Below are 8,125 nucleotides of genomic sequence, written 5' to 3'. Positions count from 1 at the left end.
GTGTGAGCCACCGTGCCCCGCCTCACAATTTTTTTTAAAGTTCCTTCTCTTGATGTTGCTATTCAAAGTTTTGGTTGCACCAACAATCAATCAACTAATATTGTTTTGCTGCCTTACCTAATAATTGTAGTGAGCTGTGCTGGCCATAAAGAAGTCATTTGCTCAGTCCCTTTCTTCACTGACCTCACAGTTAAGTTGGGAAAATGGTATGTTAAAATAGAATGGCAAGGCCCAAAGAGTTTAAGAACCAATAATACAAGCCAAGGTGATAACCACACCAAGTGATGGGCCAGTGACTGCCACAGAAGCTGAGAGGTGGGGAGCTTTTAAAAATACAAATATCCAGATTCCGCCTGGATCAGAATCTTGAGATTGAAGAGAAGCTGGAAAACTTGTACTTTTCAAAAGCTCCCAGGAAATTCAGATGCCCGGCCAGGGTTAGAGAATCCCTCTAAACTATATACAACAAAATTGATTTTAGGGGGAGGAAAACCTGTTTGAAGAATTACAGCTTACTGGGAACATTGGAAATTGCAAAACTTAAAATAACTTTTACCTAGTAGAAATAGGCAACAGAAAATAAAACACAAAGACTAACACTGTGTCTGGTAAATATTGACTAAACATTGATGGAAGACCCTACATCTGCATGACAAAATTGAGATAATAAAATTTGCCTAGGAAAATTGGATCTCATGGGAATAACACTACAAAAGAACATATTCATGTTACGAAGAAAGATAATCAGCAAATTTTGATGTGGACAAGCCACTGATCAATGAATCAATCTTTTTTCTGTCGAATATACAATGAAAAGACTCCATTCTGATGAAAATAATTTCAGTGTAGGCTTCTAGCTTTTTCAAACATTTCAAATATTTCACTTTTGTTAACGTGTTATTTTGAAATAATTTCAAAATTATAGAAGAGTTGCAAGAATAGGACAAAGACCTTTTGCATACCCTTTGTTCAAATTTACCAATTTAAATTCAGTCACATATAATTGCTTTATCTTATGTATATGTATGTATGCATATAGACATATACATATGTGTATATATTTTTTGAGAGTTGCAGATAATCATGTGCCTTTCCATCAAAAGTGTGTACTTTCTAAGAGTGAGAAGATGATTTTACACAACCAGAAAATGATGATCAATTCAGAAATTTAACATGAATACATACTGTTCTCTAATACACAACTATATTCAAATTTCACCAGTTGTCCTCAAAATGTCCTTTATAGTAATTTTTTCCCACTTTGATTCAGGAGCCAAAAAAAAAAAAAATGTGATTCAAGATCACTTTTTGCATTTAGTTGTCATACTCATCTCTTTAGTCTCCTTTAATTTGAAACAGTTCCTTGGTCTTTCTTTGTCTTTCATAACATTGACATTTTTGCAGAATACAGGCCAGTTGTTCTGTAGAATGTCCCTCGATCTGTATTTGTCTGATGTTTCCTCATGATTAGATTTGGGTTATGCATTTTTGGCAGGAATTCTGTGTAAGCACTGTTGGCTGTTGGTGCATCCCATCAAGAGTCACATGCTGGCAGTTTGTCCAATTACTGGTGAAAGAAACATTCCATTTTACTTTTCTATGCCTCACTCTCCTTATCTGCTAACGGAGATAACTGAGGGACATAGCTGGATGGCTTCAGGGCTAAGCTGTCATTCCAGACATGCCCCGCCCACTGGATAGTTTTGCAGATGGAAGCCATTGAGATCACCATCATCATTAATATCATCATCTCGACTATCTAGATTACATACTGTGTGCTGGCATTCATTGCTTTTTCTAACCCTCGTGTAAAGCATGCACGTCTGTGTTATTCTCCCCATTTAACAGTTAAGGAAACTGGGGCTCAGAGACAATGGTGTGATGTGCTCAGGATCACATGGCTGGAAAGGGACTGAGCTGGGATTGGAACCCAGTTGGGTCTGAGTCCAGACAGAGCCTGAGCCCTGTACTATGACACATTGTGAGCTAATTGCATTCACAAGTGTGTTTCTCAGCAGAAGGGATGGATTATTAAAGCCTCCTTTGGGAGCCACCAGATGACAAAGGAGGAAAGGACAAGCTCTTGCCGTCTTTCTTACTCTTCTTTTTTTTTTTTTTTCCCATGGCCTGGGCCCATCTCCATTGTGAATCCAGCTGAATTAAAATCAGGACTACTGCCACAGTGGGGGGCACTGCCAAATGGATTTGGGGAAGCTGCCTTCAAAGCTGACTTTGCTCCCTTCTTGGCTGTCTAGGCCTGCTCAAATGAGGTTACTCCACCCTCATGCCATCCCGGAGCCTGAGTTTCCTTATACATGTCGAAGTCGATATGGGCTGGAAATGGTAATCAAAATTACCATGCGTTGGGTGCATAACATGAATTAGGGCTTTAAATAACCCTGTGGTGTCAGGTACCTTATTTTGCCCATTTTACAGATGAGAAAAACTGAGGCTTTTATAGTTGCTAAGGTTACAATCTGCACAGGTCTAAGTTCAGAGACTAGATGAGATCTTCACTAGTATGCCAGGCTTTCTCTAGGCTTCATGGGCTGGCAGGCTCCATGGAACAGGTTTATGAAACATAAGAAGCATTTATTGTTGACTCCTGGGACAGGCTACATAGATTTTTGCCTAAATGCTGATTCCTTATCTGGGTGATCTGTTTGATCTCTTTCTTTCTATTTGCCAGTATCTTGTCCCGGATCTTCGTTCTCTCTGTTTTCCCTCCTGGACTCACCTCTCTGGGGGACTGCCAAGGCCTCAGGTACCTGCTTCTCTAGAGATTTTGCCATGACCTGCAAGGTCCCCCCTTGAGGATGTACGTTGCTGCTGGGTTGATCCCATCTCCTTCCCAACTTCTCCCTGTGCGGGGATGGGGAGGTAGAGGAATGGAAGAAAAGAAAAAAATTCCAGAGCAAAAGCTGGAATTTTGCACCGGGTCAAGACACTTCAGCCTTAAAATGGGGGTGACTGTACTTTCTCTGCCCACTTCGGAGAAGTAGTCAATCAAACAAGAAGAACATGCTGCCAACTTGTTTGATAAATTGCTAAGGAATTTTCTAAGACCGGATCGTGTGGGTTTTCCCCCTTTGTGTAGAGACTTGAAAGCCCAAGTCACCCTAGCTGGGCTGTTACAAGAAAGCATTTCCTTTGTTTTTGAGGCTTAAGGAAAAGTAACTCAGCTTGAGGAAGAAAACACCATTTCGTGAAGTCTTTGCCTTCATTCTTTTCCATGCCCTTTTGAGCAGACTGTTTCTCTATAAAGGCAACTGCTCCACCAGGACCTACCCAGCAGATCTTAGCCAAGCCCCCAGGTTTCGTTTGGGACCCAAAGACTTCTTCCGAGGCAACTCCCACCACCTGCTTGTGACACATGCTTGACATCTGCCCATCACCTACTAGAAAAAGCCTCAGCATCCTAACCTCCTGGGTTTCCCAAATGTTGCCAGATGTTAGCACAAAGAAATGCAGCTTTGGTGTTTCTCCACGTTACATCCCCAGTCTCGGCGAACCCTCGCAGTCCTCTCTGAGGAACATTTGAGGGTTCTGCTCAGCCCACCACGTCCCTTCTCTCAAGGCAGGGTCTCAAGAGGCTCTGTGTGTTTTGTGACCCTGCCGTCTTTAGCCATAGAGGATCAGCTCCTGGTGGCACCTGAGCCAAGCTTGATCTACCCCATTCTCTCTCCTGAATTTGGACTGAGTGCAGAGACATCAGTCAGTACTTCCTGCACTGACAGAATGGTATGCTGACCATTTTGACTTCGTGCCCAGGGAAGCAGAGACGATCCCCCCACCCAGAGAGAGGGTGGGAAGGAGGGAGAAGTTAGGACTGAGATATCAAGAGACTTGTGGCCCAGAGTGATGGAAAGAGAAAGCCCAGGTCCTGAAACTTCTAGTTCCTGGCTCTGAATCCCCTCGATTCATTTCCTACCCTTGGATACCATGATCCACCTTCTAATTTTCCTTTTTTTTTTTTTAGTTCAGCGTGATTTCTTTTCTATTGGTTACAACTGAAAGAGTGTTGGTAAGACTGGAAGGTTTTAGAATCCCCATTTTTCAAAGACAGACGCTAAAGCTCAGAGATGAAGCCCTGAGGCCAGGATCACCCAGGTAGTGAGGGGCAGAGGAGATTCCACCTGACAACATGCGTGCTTTCTCTACATGAGACAGTTTCTAAGGACTTTACAGGTTACTTCGTTTAATCCTCAGACCACCCTATGAGGTAGATAAAACTGTTAGCATCATTTTATTCTATTTTACTTTGTTTTATGTACGTATGTATTTATTTATTTTTGAGACAGAGTCTTGCTCTGTCGCCCAGGCTGGAGTGTAGTGGCTCGATCTCGGCTCACGTAACCTCTGCCTCCCAGGTCCAAGTGATTCTCCTGCCTCAGCCTCCTGTAGGCTGGGACTACAGGCGTGTGCCACCATGCCTGGCTAATTTTTGTATTTTTAGTAGAGACAGGGTTTCACCGTGTTAGCCAGGATGGTATCGATCTCTGGACCTTGTGATCTGCCTGCCCTGGCCTCCCAAAGTGCTGGGGTTACAGGTGTGAGACACCAAGCCTGGCCTATCATTTTAAAGATGAAGAAGTGGGGGCAAGATGAGCCATCTGCTGATACCACACCGCAGGTGAGGAGGACCAGAGCCAGAGGTGAACCTGGGAACTGACCCCAGGCGCTGGGCTCTAAAAATGATGTAATAATGATAGTTCTGGAGGCAATGGGCTAGGCATGGAAGGAGTAAAAAGTTTCCAGAATTTGATAAACTCAGGCATGCCGAGTTGAACCATAGACCCTCAGAAGATGGGAAAGCCTTTGGGGGTCCCTCCTGGACCACGCTTCCACTGATGTGAGCATCTGTTCTTCCTCACCCCTGACCAATAATCATTTTTCCAACACTGTATCACAGAGCTCCATCATAGAGCAGGTCTGGTCTTGTCCCCTGGGCGATCACAAAATATGTTGTCTTCTCCACCCACACACCTTTCCTCCCGAAGCCCTGCCCAGAGCTTGTCTGGTGTTTGTGGGGGTCCTCCCCTTCTCGTGGCTTCCCCATGCTGGTCACAGTGTTATTGCTCTCGAAAGTGAGGGGTCCAGATATGACCACAGTGCATCTGATGGGACCACAGCCACCTCATGCAGTACCTAGCCACTTTCTTGGGCAGGTCCTCAGGACACTCCAAAAGTTCCACATGGTGAGTGTACCCTCAGTTAATTCTCAAATGGAGACAAACCACAGCTCAGGGTGATTGCATAGTTTCTGCTGTTGTTTGGGAAATATGTGGGTTCATTTATAAACTGATTTTGTCAGAAGACTTCAAGCTCAGCCACTGTCCCCTGAGGATACCCTTCATGGCCCATTTGGTACAGAATGAAGAAAGGAAGCACTCTCCAAGGCTGAGACCCCTGGGCAGGAGATGCCTCTATGGTCGGGATGTGCTGACAGAAGGCCTAGCTCCTGGGACCCATGGGTGGTGGAGAAACAGAAAGGGCTTGCAGTGATTCCAGAAAAAGAAGGATGAGAAGGACCATGAGATTTTATAGGCCAGAGGTGCCTGAGACAGGCTGTGGATTATTCCAGGTTGGCGGTCACTGATGCTCTTGAGTGAAAGCCACAGATTTTCTCCCCCAAAATGCACATACAGACATACATTTGGTTAAGGAGTAGTTCTTGCTTCCCCAAACCAATGCAACGACCCCATTTAAGAATCCCTGCTCTGGAGAGAACCTGCCATCTAATTAAGACCCTCCTGGAATCTTCACTGACCCCTACCAGGACTGGATGGGACCCTTCCTTGAGCTGCACTGAGCACCTCACTGTTGGCACTGTACTGCAAATGTTTTAAGAAGGTGACCCTTAGACCAACATCATCAGCATCACCTGGGAATGCATTAGAAATGCAAACTCTTGGTCCCTAACCTAGACCAAATGAATTCGAAACTCTGGGGTGGGGCCCAGCAATCTGAACGGCCTCTCCTGGTGATTCCAAGAATCACTAGCATTTGAGAAGAGCTGCTGCAAATAGTTCTCCTCTTCATGGTGTGTGTCTGTCTTTCTAGATACAACGTGCCTGGCACATAGTAAGCGCTCAAATGAATATCGCATCAAGTTTTCCCGACTCCCACGGCAGGAGTTTTTCCTTGGTACCATACAGCTCTCAGCTGTGGTGACTGAGACTCCATGTCATTTTGGATCTAGTTTCTACTCTAAGGCCTAAGATCAGGCTTGGCTCCACTAGGCAGAGGCGGGGACCCGGCCTTGAGGCAGGTGCCCAGAAACCTTCACACAAGGATCAAGCCAGACAGACATCAAACCTGGAGCATCTCTCCAGGTAACAAGGCCCCAACCACCTGGTGGTTGAGGGGCAGGTGGGCTACAGGCTGCCTGGCCAGCACGTATGCTCAGGGCTCACAAGACCCAACTCTGCCATGCTCCACAAGCTGCCCCTACTCCCCTTGGTGCCTGCTGCACACCATCCTTGGCAGAGGCTGCCAAACCTCCGGCAGGGACATACTTGCCAGGTTGGTGAGCAGAAAAATGGCCACTTTCAATTTTTAACGAATCTCCAACTTTTAGGGATCTGGGGGGAAGTGGTTAGAAGACTCCTTTTTGTTTGTTTGTTTTTTGAGACGGAGTCCTACTCTGTCACCCAGGCTACAGTGCAGTGGAGTGATGGAGTGATTTCGGCTTACTGCAATCTCCGCCTCCTGGGTTCAAGCGATTCTCCTGCCTCAGTCTCCTGAGTAGCTGGGACTACTGGCGCGTGCCACCACACCCGACTAATTTTTGTATTTTTAGTAGAGATGGGGTTTCACTATGTTGGCCAGGCTGGTCTCCAACTCCTGACCTCGTGATCCACTGGCCTCAGCCTCCCAAAGGGATTACATGCGTGAGCTACCACTCCCAGCCAGAGTCTCCTCTTAACCTCTTGTGTATGAGTGTTTGCTAAGGGGGGCAAGAGTTGTGTTTCTTAATTTCATGTCTCCCCCATATAGGGCTAAATTCCCAGTTTAACTTATTAGGGAAAGGAGGTGTCTTCTACACAGTGCCTCTGTTTCCTAAAATTTTAAAAATAACTTTTTTGAGGGTTGTAGGGAAAACATTTTTGTAACCCTTCCTGTATCATATTGCTCCAGTTCTTTAAACATTACAAAAAAGAACATTTGATTTTTGAAGGTGGGGGCAGAGAGAAGATACCTGTTTACTCTTAATTTCCAGTGTTTTTATTTTTGAAAAGCACCCTTGTAGTTTTCTTTCGGGGAGGGGCAAAAAAGGATTTCTGTTCACCTTGCATCTCATAGAAGAGCAATTCTTAACATTTTTATTCCAAAAATCAACCAGTTGTGGGAGATGTAGGATGGATCCAGCAATCCCTCCTTGTCTCTAAAATAGGGCAGGTCCTTCACACTCTCAGTTTTTAAAAAATCGTATTTTTTAGGAGAATGGGGAAGAGAACAGAAAAAAAAAAATCTCTTTTAAACTTTCCCAAGTCACAAGGAGGCAGTTGCTCAAGTAGGAAAAAAAAAAAAAAAAAACCTGACTCTTTTGGGGTGTTGGAAAAAAATTTCCTGATTCACATTTTATTTCACATAGAAGTTTCTCAAATTTTCCTTTTCTAAATCAACCTGACTAGTGGATATGGGGGGGGGGGCGGCTAATACCCATTAACCTTTAACCCCTCTTGTCTTACTGTAGGACGAGTTTTTCAAACTTTTATTTAGAAATATATATATATACACACATATATTTTTTAATTTGGCGAGGATAGGCAGAAACAGCCGTTTCACTGGCATTTCACATAAAAGCGGCTCCTCAAATATTTATTTTAAAAATCAATCTGGCTAGGGGGCTAGAGTCCTCTTAACCCCTCTTGTCTGACATGGGACCAGTCCTTCCAACTTTTATTTTATTACGTTAGTTTTTTGGGGAGGAGTGGCAGAGGCAATAGAATATTCCCGGTAAGCCTTCCAGTCTTCCAGCAAGCCAGCTCTTGAAAACTTTTACATCAAAAATCAGTCTGTTTTTTTTGGGGGGGGGTACAGCAGGGTACTGAGTTCCCATTAACCTCTTGCGTTCCGTCGGCTCCCCGAACTTTTTTACAGCATGAAAATGACATTTCCG

General features: G+C 44.5%; 1 pseudogene across 1 annotated transcript in view; it reads right to left on the bottom strand.

The window, feature by feature from the left end:
- LOC105517567 overlaps nt 1-8,125 on the bottom strand; it is a 25,336-nt pseudogene that overhangs the window by 16,554 nt on the left and 657 nt on the right. The window contains exon 2 of the transcript XR_001002688.1: nt 6,455-6,584. The product of XR_001002688.1 is annotated as a programmed cell death protein 2-like (transcript). The remainder of the gene's footprint in view (nt 1-6,454; nt 6,585-8,125) is intronic.

The sequence above is a fragment of the Colobus angolensis genome, unplaced genomic scaffold (genome assembly GCF_000951035.1).
Source record: "Colobus angolensis palliatus isolate OR3802 unplaced genomic scaffold, Cang.pa_1.0 Scaffold301, whole genome shotgun sequence".
Lineage (NCBI taxonomy): Eukaryota > Metazoa > Chordata > Mammalia > Primates > Cercopithecidae > Colobus > Colobus angolensis.
This window is presented reverse-complemented; position numbering and strand designations above follow the sequence as displayed.